This window comes from Gossypium hirsutum, chromosome D07 (genome assembly GCF_007990345.1).
Source record: "Gossypium hirsutum isolate 1008001.06 chromosome D07, Gossypium_hirsutum_v2.1, whole genome shotgun sequence".
Taxonomy (NCBI): Eukaryota; Viridiplantae; Streptophyta; class Magnoliopsida; order Malvales; family Malvaceae; genus Gossypium; species Gossypium hirsutum.
In genome coordinates this window covers 10,622,458-10,636,381 of record NC_053443.1, presented here as the reverse complement: position 1 = coordinate 10,636,381, position 13,924 = coordinate 10,622,458, and the positions used below count along the sequence as shown (strand labels likewise).

Sequence of the window (13,924 nt, the reverse complement as noted above, 5' to 3'; positions counted from 1 at the left end):
AACGCCACACTGGCATGTGCGTGGCTGTGTGTCTAGGCATGTGGGCCACACGGGCTTATTAGGTAAGGGTGTGTGGGCTACACAAGCGTGTGGGTCCATGTTGAACAGTTTAGCTAGGGTTGTGTTTTGGGTTGTTGGTTCGAGGTTAGCGATATTGTAAAGTCTGTTAAATGGTTACATTTGTAGATCGATAGATACTATCCGATATACTTGTTGTTGTATGTAAATTTTTTGAAAGCATGCTAAGTCGTGTAAATTGTATATCTGATCTGTAAATCTGTTTTCACCACTAGCATGTCTCTAATCTACTTTGTTCTCAATTGAGCATGATAAATCCGAATATATTTGAGTATGAGTTATGATGTTGAATGTGCATTGGAGTGGGTTAACAATGTGGGACAGAGGAAATTCTGACAGATTATATTCTATAAATTAGGCAGTTTACTCATAAAATCTGTTCATCTGTTCTAGCGGATATCTCTACATTATACCTAGCAGCTTGATTGCAAAATTATGCAGTGGTACATGACCACTAACTTGGTGTGTAGGTTGAAGGGTACATAATTATCCTAATTGGTGTGTTGGGTAGGACAGAAATAGTGTGTAGTGGTTAGGGGTAGGATTGTTTAGTATGACATTACATTATCAAGCATGCTCTGTATTTAAAATTCTGCTCTGGTACGTTATCTGTTTATTATGTGAATATCTATTTTGTTTCTACGCCAAGTCGCATACTGGACTTTTAGCTCATCCAATTACTTTATCCTTTTAAGTAATCCTCAGGACTAGGATCAGGTGGCATTCGAAAACTCTGTTTCGAGTTCACTTTAGCGAATTGGATTTCTTAGAAGGTTTATTCATATTTTTGTTGAGTATGACTCTAATTTCAGTCAAATTTCAGAAATAATCTTCCAATTAAACTCTATTTATTTGTTTCATTCAAACTCTATTTATTTGTTTCAATCAAACTCTGATTAGTCTAGATTATTTTATTATTATTTGACTTATGAATTTAGCCTATAAATAGGCTCTTTTACAACCTTATAAAATACACCAATTAGAAATTAGAACTCATAACACATTTAGAGAATTTTGTGTTTACATTTTGAAGGTTTTTTGTTTTTAAGTTTTCGGGGTTTAATTTTTATCTCTATCTTTTGTACTTTTTGTTCTTTTGCCATTATAGTAAAATTATCTTTGCCCGTGGTTTTTTATCCTCTTTGGAGGGGTTTTTTCATGTTAAATTTTTTTCTTCAATTTCTCAAATTTTTTGCTATTTTTACTTGTTTGTTGCTTAATTGAGTCTATCTCCGACAAATGGTATCAGAGCTAGTTCAATTTTCGTAGGTCAGCTCGTTCAGAGATGGCAGCAACAATGTTTGAAATTGATAAGTTTGATGGTGTCACAAATTTTAATTTGTGGCAAGTTTAGATGATGGCAATTCAAGTTCAAATTGGCTTAAAAAAAGTGGTTACCAGGAAAAAGCCTGAGAATTTAAATCAAGCATAATAGGAAGAGCTTGATGAAAAAGCATTGTTTGCAATCCAGTTATGCCTCACGAATATAATATTGCAAGAGGTATTGATGGAGAATACCTCATTCACCTTGTGAAAAAGGTTAGAAACTCTTTTTACGACTAAGTCTCTGGCTAACAGTTTAGTGTTGAAACAACATCTATTTACATTTCGCATGAACGAATGTGAGCTTCTTAGAGATCACATCAGTCAGTTCATTATTATTTTAAATGATTTAAAGAACGTTGAGGTTCAAATTGACGATGATGATCAGGCTATGCTATTATTGTGCTTTTTAACCCCTTCATACAAGTCTTTCAAGGAGACCCTAATTTTATGGTAGAGACAAACTCTCGTTCGAATATATGAAGGGTCATTTGTTGAGTAGAGAAAAACTTGACAATGACTTTGGTTTGGATAGCAAGGTAGATAGGCAAGCTTTCATTTTGGTAGCATCAAAGAAGTGAGACAAAATGTGTCGCTATTGTAAAAAGTTAGGTCACGTCAAAGCAGATTGTTATAAATCGTGAAATAAAAGGACTGCTGAAAGTAAGAGGAAGATGTAGCTAGTGTTAATTTGACGGACGAAAGTGGTGATGATTTCTTATTAGTGTCAATGAGCGAAAACTCTGAGCTTACGTCTGAATAGATCCTAGATTCGGGTTGTTTTTTCCACATATGTCCTAATAGAGAATGGTTCTCCACATACAATTTGGTTGAAGGTGGAGTTGTGTGCATGGGAAACTATTCATCCAGTAAGGTAATTGGTATTGGTACTGTTAAAATTAGGATGCATGATGGGACGATTAGGACACTCTCAGATGTCAGATATGTACCTGGTTTACAAAAGAGTCTCATCTCCTTGAGATTTTAGACTCGAAAGGATGCAAAATCAATATCAAGTCGAGCGGCATTATGGTCTCTCGTGGAGCTCTCGTTTTGTTAAAAGGTAAAATAGCCGATAGTCTTTATATTCTGGAAGGTTCTATAGTGACCGGTGAAACTAGACATCCCTTATCTGTTTCGGAGTCGAAATCAACTCGTTTGGAGCGGAGACAACTTGGTCATAAGGGGGAAAAATGTATAACCATTTCGTTGAAGAGAGGTTCTCTTTTGGATGTAGGTTTTGAAAAGTTAGGACACTTTGTTCATGAAAATCAGACCCGGGTTAGTTTTGATTTGGCAGTGTACAATTCGAAGGCTAGAAGTCTTCCAATTTCTAAGCACAAATTCAACTCGGTTAATTCCTTGCATAGTTCAAGATAGGCCCATGGCAGGCTTTGGCAAAGATGGCATTGTGGAAATATGAGTCAATGTGAAGATTTGTTGAGTATAACTCCTATTTCAGTCAAATTTGAGAAATAATATTCTAATTAAACTTTGTTTATTTGTTTCAATCAAACTTTGATTAGTCTAGATTATTTTTTTATTATTTGACTTATAAATTTAGCCTATAAATAGGCTCTTTTACAACCTTAGAAAATACACCTGTTAGAAATTAGAACTCGTAACACATTTAAAGAATTTTGTATTTACGTTTTGAAGGTTCTTTGTTTATGGGTTTAGTTTTTATCTTCATCTTTTGTATTCTTCGTTCTTCTGTCATTATAGTAAAATTATCTTTACCCGTGGTTTTTTATATTCTTTGGAGGGGTTTTTTTACATTAAATTTGTGTCTTCAATTTCTCTTCTTCTTCTTTTTTTTTACTATTTTTACTTGTTCGTTGCTTAATCAATTCTATCCCAACATTTTTAAATGATGAACTGATTTTGGGCTTTTATAATTTTTGAAATGATCATATTGATTTCAATCTTTTATTGGGATTCGCTATGATGATTTAGTTAAGCTAAATGCTTTTCAGTTAATTTAATATTGGATGTCTATTTCCAAAACATAAATAAATTGTTAATTTTTCCACTGCAAATCAAAACACACAAATAGGTTTTCTGGAAGAGATTTTAAAATCAACTTGATTGCAAATAACTAATGTTTTTGAAATTGTAGGCTAACATCAGCGAGATTTTTTTGAAAGATGAGCAAAACGGGTTATCGTAAAAATTAACTTTGCTTGAATCAAAAAGAGTTTTAAAAGGTTAAGCAAACTGGTTTTGCGAGTGGTTGATGTAACCTCCGATGCAACTTTTATACAGAGACCTTTTATTAGTTTCGTCACATATAGCGTTTGGAGTATTCTTTTTGTTCTTGGAAGTATCTGTGACTCTAAGAGATGGGGACGTACCGCAGGCTTGGCTCTGGCTCAGCCAAAAACACATGATCTGAATGGTCGACGCCCACCAGGCATTCCTCCACGGTAGAGGCACTGCACTGGGAAACCAAGCTGCTGCACGCTGATGCCTTGTGACCGAGTAAAAGAACCATCCCCATTAATATTTCTTAAAAGTTTTCCAAAAAAAAATATTTCTTAAATGAAAAATATTTTACAGTTTATTATGTATATGCACCACAATGCTTTAGGGTCTAACTAGTGCCGAAGGCATTACAATTAATCAGTGTCCAAATTTTCAGAGAATCAATTATTTGGGTACAACTAGTGTTGTAACACTTGATCGATCTGATGTTTAGTACAAATAGGTAATATCACTCTAACAAACTCTGTACTATTATAAGATTTTTTTTACGGAATCATCATTTAACCACTTAAATAAATCTTATTAAAATTATTTCCAACATTTTTAAAATATTGAGCATATTTTAAAATCATATTAAATCATTTTCTAGGTATTTAGATATATGTAAAACCAACTTCGGATAATCCAAAATTCAACCAAATACATCTCTATCATATTTCAACACAACTTTTACGTCATCCAAATGGCTATTGTTGTCATTGATGGTTAATAAGTATGCAAGGAATTTATTAAACTTATCATTACCAAAGTGTGAGGTTAATCATTTATGTATATAAGTTGTCGAAACCCTTTTTTGAAGTCGACTTTTGGTTTTAAAACAAATGAAAATGAGAGTCGTCACCAATCACTTTTAAGAGGCGTGATTAAGTCACCTCGTAATTTGATCGTTTTAATAAGATGTTTGATTTATCAAAACAATGATTTTCAGTCTATAAAAATTCAGAAAATAGGTTCGGGAGTCGATTACGCATGGGGAAGGATTAGCACCCTCGTTACGCCCAAAATTGGTACCTAATTGATTATTTGATGTCTTTAGTGTCGAAAATTGAAAATTTGAAGAGATTTTAAAATACGATCCTTTATTAAGACATCACTTAACTAAATTAATTTTCACGAAAAAGGGATTATTTCAAGTTAATCGAGAAGAAAGGATCATGTCCCGTAAGTTAGGACACAATACCTTAAATTCTCATAAACGAGAACAAACACTAAAATCTTATTTTTTATATTTATTTTAAAATAGATATTCGATTATCTCGGTCTAATTCCAAAATAATGAACATTTGCCTCAATTTAAAAATTTTCCTTTTTTATGCATCGTGCGAAAAACGAACGTAACGCTTAAAACGATATGCATTTTACTTATTCGGGCATAATATACACATGGATAAATGCTATAATCATAATAATATAAATATAACAATAATAATATTATTAAATCATGACATTAACAACAAAATAAATAAAGTAACTTAAAATAAAAAAAATGAAAATGAAAGGTGCTTAGTTAAAAGGAAGTATAAATAATATCTAATTTAAATATTTAAAAGGTAAAAGAATAATAAATAAATAGATAAAACAGATACATAATATAAATTTAAATTTTTAAGAAGTAAAAGAATAATAAATAAATAAAACAAATATAAAATTGAGGTATTTAAAAAGTAAAAGAATAATAAATAAATAAATAAAATATAAAATTGAAATTAATTGAATGAAGGACTGAATTGAAATTTAAACAGAATTAAAGGTATAAATCATAATAAATTAAATAATAAAATCGAATAAGGACTAAAATTAAATGCGCGTAAAGGAGGAGGGACTAACTGGGAAATTATTCCCTGTCCCAAATGAGTCGTTCCTTAAGGGATCGAATTGAAATAAAATCAAAATCATAGGGTAAAAATTAAAAAAAAACAAAAAAGGACTAGATGAAAAAATAATTAAAAAGCGGAAGGACTAAAGGTGCAATCAGACCACCCATTAAAAAAAGTGGATCCTTGCTAGGGTCAGATCGGGTTGGCGGGTCGGCCCCAAAATAGCGTCGTTTTGGGGCATTTCAGAAACCCTTGAAATGGTGTCGTTTTGGTACCCTATTTAAGTAAAAAAAAATTCATTTGAAACAGTTTAAAAAAAAACTTGTTTTCCTTTTTGCTTTTCTCTGAAAAGGGGCTGGGTCTGGCCATCGGAGCCGTCGTCGACCGTCGCGGCGGCCACTGATCACCGGCAATGGCTCTGTCGTCCACAGTGGCCGAGAAAAAAAAAGAAACCTCTGTTTTGACCATTTCGGCTCCCTAAGCCCGAATCTAGGGTCGGTTTTTTAGAAACTGACCAAAAAATCACCAAAAAAGGCGAAGAACCCTTCAGCTCCGACGGCAGAAAACAACCACCGCTGAGTTTTCTTTTTATTTTTTCTTTATTTTATTATATATATATAATAACAAATTTAAAAGAGGAAAAATAAAAAACAAGGATCACCTTTGAGGTTTTTTTTTATTTTGTATTTTGGCGATTTTTGTGTGTGTACATTTCTCAATTTTTCAAAAAATAAAAAAGAAAAGAAGAACCCCCATTACAATTGTTTTTTAGGCTTTTATAGTCGATTACACTATTATTTTTTATCGATTTCTTTACTGTTTTGTACTTGCTATTGCGTGTTTTTTCTTTTTCTTGTAGGGGTGGTTGGCGACGATGGCAGAGCAGTTGGTGGTGGCAGGTGCGGCGTTGACGTGGGAGGAGTGGCAGCGACAAGCTAGGGATTTAGGGTTTCTGTTACTAAAATTTTTTAGGCTTTTGGGCGATTTGGGCCTTTAGTTTTTTATTTGGGCTTGTAGTTTTGGACCTTCAATTTGGGCTGGTGTTGTAACTGGACTGAACTGTTAATATTTTTGGAATTTTTATTTATTTTTATGTTTGGTTTTTGTCTGGTTTGGGACTTGGCGAAATTGGGCTCTCACAAAGATCATATACTTCCAACTTATAACATGTACATAATTAAAGGTTCAGTTCAATATTTATATTATGTATCTTAAAAGAGTCAAGACTCTTAAACAAAATTCATCTCAATATTTCATTCATTCAATTCACAGATAGTTATAGTTATAATTTATTATCTAATACTCATTTATTGATCATGCAAGTTAAGCTATTAATTATTCAATTTCATTGCTCAAAACATACTTATTAAATTAATTTATTATTATACAAATTCGTAATTTTTAATAACCTTAATAAAATAAGACTCAAATATTCGGGATTCCAATTGCACTCCTCACATATTTACACGTATAGTGCATCCAACTTTAATACTAAGCATATACACATATAAGGGCTCAAGATGCATGGAAGTGCTATGCTATAAAACATCATATCATATCGTCCTTTCAAAACGCTTAACTAATACTTATTTTTTAAATAAACTTTTTTTATTTCTCTTGTATATATATAATTATTTCTTAAATGAAAAATATTTATAGCTTATTATATGTGTTCACCAAAATGCTTTAGGTTCCAATTAGTGCCGAAGGGGTTACAATTTTCCATACGAAAGCATGTGTAGAAGTAGTGAACTCTCCCATTTTGCATATGAATGCCTCCAGTGACGAAGCCACGGGCAAGAAGAGGCCTTGGCATTTAATAAAATAGATACTTTTTTATTTTGTTCCTCCAAAAAAATAGTTATTTAATTTAAAATTCTTAATGAAAAAAAAATTAGCCTTGACCCTTTAAAATTTTTGATTTTACATGAGTACTAATACAAAAATCTGCTTTTAATAAATTATGGATTTAATCCATATGATCATTTTCAGTCCTATACTTTTTGAATTTTAAAACTTCAATCTTTGTCAAACGGTAGTTACTAAATTCCTTAAGTTATACTATTTCTAAAATCTTATGTGACAAATACATTATCATATGTGTAATGTCATGTTAATTTATTATTTCCATATATTACTCGTAAAAATGTCAGTTAATTGATTTAGCGATTATCTTTTGTATTAATATTGAAATTTTGTAATTTAAAAAAGATAGGGACCTAGAACTATTCAATTGAAGAATATGGACTAAATTTACAACTTTACACATGGGAGAAGACTAATATGAGAATTTAATCAAATAAAATTAATAGCTATCATTTTGAACAAAATAAAAATTTCAATAAAAATTTCAAAAATTGAAAAGGATGCTGTAGTAGGAAAAATTCATCCGGCCCAAACCCAAACAAAAAAAAACAAAAAAAAAGTCATTTAATAAAAAGCCCAAATACAAAACTCTAAAGCACAAATTACCTAAGCCCCCAAGCCCAAAACTTAAAAAAATTTCAGAAACCCTAGCTCCCCCTAAAAGTCTCCAGCCGCCGCTCCCCTTACCATGTCAGCAGGGTGCCATCTGAGGCCTGACACTGCCGCCTCGTCTTTGCCACCACCACCTGTAGAAAACAGAGAAATAGAAGCAGAAAAAGGAAAAAGACAAAAGAGAATATGTTGTAATTCGACTATAAAAAGCCACAGAAACATTTCTAATTTCTCTCCTTTTTTTATGAAGAAATTCAACAGAGAAAAAAAATTGCAAAGGTGTTTTTTTAATCTTTTATTTAATTTTTTCTTCTATTTTTTAGGTAAAAAGCAAAACAATAAAAACAAGGTTTAAAAAGAAAACTAACCTCGTCACTTTATCTTCCACCACTATCGTCGATGGCTCTTTGCCTGTTCGAAGGGTCTCTGAACCCATTGGGGTTCGTCGACGACCTCGACGGAGAAAGGGGAAATCAAAATAAAATAAAAAATAACAAAGGTAGTTCTTTTTTTTAATTTCGTAAAATATGAAAAAAAATAAAAAAATCACAACAAAATATTCAAGTTTTTTTGGATTTACCTATTAAAGTGTTGTTATGGAACTCCCCTTTCAGCTAACTTGAGAAGCCTCGGAACCCCTAGGGTTCCGTCGAGGGTCTTGTCGCAAAAGGAGAGGCGAAGGGTTTCTTGACTGATAGTTGAACATCAACTGGGTTTTTGGGGATTTCAATCCTAGATCTGGAATCCACGTGAAAATTGGGCACAAAAGGGATTTTTTAGGAATTTTTCAGCCGCCGGAGGCGGTAGTCACCAACGCTGATGACCGATGGTTGTAGCAGATGTGCGCCGACCTTGTGGCCGGAGGAGAAGGGGGTTTGAGAGAAAAGAAAAAGGAAAAGAAATTTTTTTAAGATGTTAAAATGATTTTTTAGATTCTTTTTTAGTTAAATAGGGCCTGTGAGACAACGCCATTTTGGCTTGGTCTCAAAAGGCCCAAAATGACTTCATTTTGGGGTTGACCCAAACGTCCGACCTGATCCCCTCCCATGATCCAAGTGTTTTTGAAGGGACGGGCTATTTGCTATTTTGGCCCTTCTGCTTTTTTACCTATTTTTAAATTTGTTTTGCACATTTTTATTTTATTTCATTTTTATCCTATTATTTTAATCTCTTTGCAAGTCTATCCTTGGACCCACTGTTGAACCAAAGAAATGATGTGGGATTGGGATAATTTCCCTTTGAGGCCCTACACTTTTCCATTTTATTTTAATTCGATCATTTATATTTTGTTTTTGATTTTTATTTATACTTTAAATTTTGTCACATATTCAATTCAGTCCCCAGACTATCACTACACCAAAACAGGCATTTAGCGGCTTTTTTAACGGCGTTTGAATAAAAAACGCCGTTGAAAATAAGCATTAGCGGCGTTTTCCGGAAAGCGCCGCAAAAACCTAAGCCCAACGACGCCGTTTTCTGAGCTTTCGGGGATTTAGCGGCGTTTTTAGGAAAGTGCCGCTAATGCCCAGGGCTTTAGCAGCATTTTTTGAGAAGCACCGCAAAAAACATAAGCCCAACGACGTCGTTTTCTGAGCTTTCGTGGATTTAGCGACGTTTTTGACAAAGCGCCCAAAAAAACCTAAGCCCAACGACCCCGTTTTCTAGCTTTCGGGGACTTAGTGGCATTTTGTAGAAATCGCCGTTAATGTTCAGTGCTTTAGCGGCATTTTTGTGGAAGCACTGCAAAGAAACATAAGCCCAACGATGCCGTTTTCTGAGTTTTCGGGGGATTTAGCGGCGTTTCTTTAGAAAGCACCGTTAATGCTAAGGGCTTTAGCGGCATTTTTGAGAAAGCGCCGCAAAATAAACTAAGCCCAACGACGTCGTTTTCTGAGCTTTCGCGGATTTAGTGGCGTTTTTTAGGAAGCGCCGCTAATGCTCAGGGCTTTAGCGGCGTTTTTGAGAAAGCGCCGCAAAAAGACATAAGCCCAACGACGCCGTTTTCTAAGCTTTCGGGGATTTAGCGGCGTTGTTTAGGAAAGCGCCACTAATACTCAGGTCTTTAGCGGCGTTTTTGGGAAAGCGCCGCAAAAAAAACATAGGGTTTTTGGTTTAGGGTCTATGATTTATTTAAGATTTAAGGCAAGTTTAGGAGTTACGTTTTTAAGGTATATGGAGTATGGGTTTAGGGATTATGGATTAGGGATTATGGTTTAAGGGTTGAGATTTAAGGTTTAGGGGTTAGAGGGTTAGGGGTTTAGGGATTAGATGTTTGGGGTTAAGAGTTAGGGATTTAAGGTTTAGAGATTCAGGGGTCGAGCTAGGATTTTGGGCGTTTAGATTAATTTTTTTAATTTATATTTTAAATATGTTCTTATATAATTGTAAAAGAGATAATAATAAATTTGTTTAGGGTTTTTGGTTTAGGGTATATGATTTATTTAAGATTTAAGGCCGGTTTAGGAGTTCATATTTTAAGGTTTAGGGAGCATGGGTTTAGGGATTATGATTTAAGGGTTGGGATTTAAGGTTTAGGGGTTAGGGGTTAGACGTTAGGGGTTAAGAGTTAGGGATTTAAGGTTTAGGGATTCAGGGGTCGAGTTAAGGTTTTGAGTTTAGATTAATTATTTTTTAAATTTATATTTTAAATATGTTCTTATATAATTGTAAAAGAGATAATAATAAATCAAATATATTGAAATTATGAGTATAGTTTAAATTATTTAAGAGATATATAATAGATAGACTTTATATGTATTGAATGGTTAATTTAGGGTTTAAGGTTAAGGTTTACTTGAGATTTGTTAAATGATAAAATTTTATACAATTATTTTATAAAAAATCAATTTATAAAAAACAAAAAAAATTAGCATAGCAAAACGGCGTCATTTTGTTCAAAATGAAATAATATTTTGCGGCGTTTCTATGACAAACGCAAAAGATAAGCAATAGCGGCCGCAAAATATAAATAAAATTATAAAAAATAATAAAAAAATTATTTGCATAGCAAAACGGCGTCATTTTGTTCAAAATGAAATAGTGGTATTTTTCATAAAAACGCCGAGAAAAAAATCAATTTATAAAAAACAAAATAAAAAATTTTGTGCATAGAAAAACGGCGTCATTTTGTTCAAAATGAAATTGCGGCGTTTTCCATAAAAACGCCGCAAAAAATAAATCAATTTAAAAAAACAAAATAAAAAATTTTGTGCAGAGCAAAACGGCATCATTTTGTTCAAAATGAAATAATATCAAAAACGCCGCAAAAGATAAGTAATAGCGGCGTTTTCTATAAAAATGCCGCAAAAAATAAATAAAATTATAAAAAAATAGAAAAAAATTATTTGCATAGCAAAATGGAGCCATTTTGTTCAAAATAAAATAGCGGCGTTTTTCATAAAACGCCACAAAAAGTAAATCAATTTATAAAAAAAAATAAAAATTTTTAACGCTGCAAAAATAATTTGACTTTCCGCGTTTTTTTTAGGGTTTAGTGGCGTTTTAGCTATAAACGCTACAAATGGGTTAAGTTGTAGACGAAAACGTCGTCGTTTTCTCTCCAGCCATATCATTCCCACACTTAAACCCGAAATCCCAAAATTTCCCCATTTCCCCCAATTCCAAATTAATTCAGTAAATCCCTAACCCCAAACCCATTCAATTTGCGCCATCTGAAAAATTGACTATCCCATTCGCCGTTGTCTTTGTCCGGGCCGACCACTTGCTGCGCAAACATCAGAAGCTCGAGCATCTCCGTCACCGTCGGACTACTACAGCCGTCGTCATCGGTTAGTTTCTAGTCGGGCATTTGTTTTTGGACTGTTTAAATATGAAATTTAATTTTGAAACGCATTGATATTTGCGGGTTTAAAAATGAATGTGGTTGGTACTGGCATGCTGATTGAATGTATTTGCCATATGCATACTGTTTGCTGCTTGCTGTAAGTTTATTTTAGGGCAACTTTGAACTTTTTTTTGTCCTTCTATATATTCATTAAAAAAAGTAAGATATGTATTCGACATTTGCGCGAAATCCAGGTTTTCTAATTGAACTTTTTATACTTAATGTTTTAAAATTATATATTTTGTCCCTGCACCCTACACCCTGCCAATTAAAGAAAAAGGAAATAAAATTATTTTTCTAAGTTGTAGATTATAAAGAATTCAATAATTAAAGATGTTTTGGTTTGTCATATTATAATAATATATAATGGTTAGAAAGGAACTGAAACAATAAAACTCTTGAAGAATAGTAGTTGCTACTGGTTTATACTTCAACTCAAATAAGACTTGCATAAGCCAAAGAAAGTAAATAAAAGTATACAAATTGCAATTCCATCTTCTGTTGTATTTAAATAACAAATATACCTCCACTTAAATTTTCAATTTTCTTTCACCCAAATAAATTATATATACATACAATTCCACGATTATTATATCATACATAACTTTATAGAGAAATTAAATCTTATGAGTTCATACTTTTGTTTTAACTAAATCTAAGAAAGTAAAAAAAATTGAATAAAGATTACATAACTAAATCTTTTAAAATCCTTTACTTTTGTTTTACTTCATTATACATAACTAAATCTTATAGAAGAGTAAAAAATATTAACTAAATCTAAAACTTTACACATATTACAATATCTACAACACATAATCTTACTTTCACCTCATTTAAGTTTTAGGAACTCCATTCTCATCATTACATGTTTTTATATACACCAAAATATATTACAATATCAATAACAAATCTTTTCAAACTTTCTCATAACCATTAAACTAAAATATCATGTTAAAAAAGTTTTTTTTTTAAAACACTATTGAAACATTTTCTTTCTAGCTTTGTTTTCTCATACTAAAACCCACTAAAACTCATGAAATGATAGGTTAACGTTTAAAAGATTGATGGTGTAAATGAGTTTAGGAGGTTTGTTTTTCAAGTGATTTAGCAAAATTTTGAGTATTTACTTTTTCAGAAAATTCAAGAAAATACAAGGGAAAATGAGAGGAGAAGAAAAGACTCCATGAGAAACAATGGCCGACTATTACACTACTGATGAGGGCTGGCTTCTTCTTAAATTCTACCTTAAAATTTGTTCAAATGGGTCAAAAGCCCAAGTCCACCCATGAAATTCTAAAATTTTTAAAATTTGTGCCTCACTCTTTTAATTCAGGCTTTTTTTATCGAACTATTTTATTTCACCAATTGAGAAATTAAATCTTTTTAATTCGAATTAAGATTTACAAATGAAAAGATTTTATGGAAAAACTAACTGTTTATCCAAGTAAATATTGGTTCTATATTAAAACCTTAAAATTTTGTATTTAGAAATAGTGAATTTTACTTGAACAATATTAATCTCATACCAACAATGACAACCCTGCAATTCTTTCAAACTGCTCTGACAAATTAATACTGTTACGTAGAAAACAGCATTAGAAAATAGTCGGTTCAATTAATATTTAAATTATTAGAAAACAGTCGGTTCAATTTTATTATCGAGCTTTACATGTTAGTTGTGTTTACTCCTATTTTTTTCTGATTAAAATTATATTCTGTTTACTCCTTTTTTTTGTTTTTTTGTACTAATTTAGTTGTGTTTTTTGTTTGGCAGCCGTCTGCTTCGAAATCGAGGAAATTTGAGGTATTTATTCATATGTTTCCATAAATAGTTTTATTAAAAAACACCTCCAAATGTTTAAATTTTGGATTTGGTTATATTTTTGCTTTTATAGTTTGCTTATTATTTTTGACAGATCAGAAACTTTGCCCTTTCCAGAACAAAACTTAAACGATAATATCCCTGGTACTAGTACACAATTTCAATGGGTTCGTCAGGATACGGATGAAGATATTTACGAATAATGATGTAGTAAGATTTTACGATTGTTTAATTATATGTAATATCATAATTTAAATCTTGGTCTTATTATATATTTCAACTATTTTATATGTGCTG

The 13,924-nt window shown here is 32.1% G+C and overlaps 2 long non-coding RNA genes across 2 annotated transcripts; one reads left to right on the top strand and one right to left on the bottom strand.

Annotated features, from left to right (window-relative positions):
- Positions 1-7,867: 7,867 nt before the first annotated feature.
- LOC107956595 (uncharacterized) lies at positions 7,868-8,856 on the bottom strand. Its single transcript, XR_001700167.2, has 3 exons — positions 8,542-8,856; positions 8,330-8,414; positions 7,868-8,095 (listed from the first exon to the last, which is right to left on the bottom strand). It is a non-coding gene; the product is annotated as an uncharacterized lncRNA (long non-coding RNA).
- A 2,693-nt stretch (positions 8,857-11,549) lies between these two features.
- Positions 11,550-13,609, top strand: LOC107956596 (uncharacterized). The gene is made up of 2 exons (XR_001700168.2): positions 11,550-11,749; positions 13,580-13,609. It is a non-coding gene; the product is annotated as an uncharacterized lncRNA (long non-coding RNA).
- The last annotated feature ends 315 nt before the right edge of the window (positions 13,610-13,924 follow it).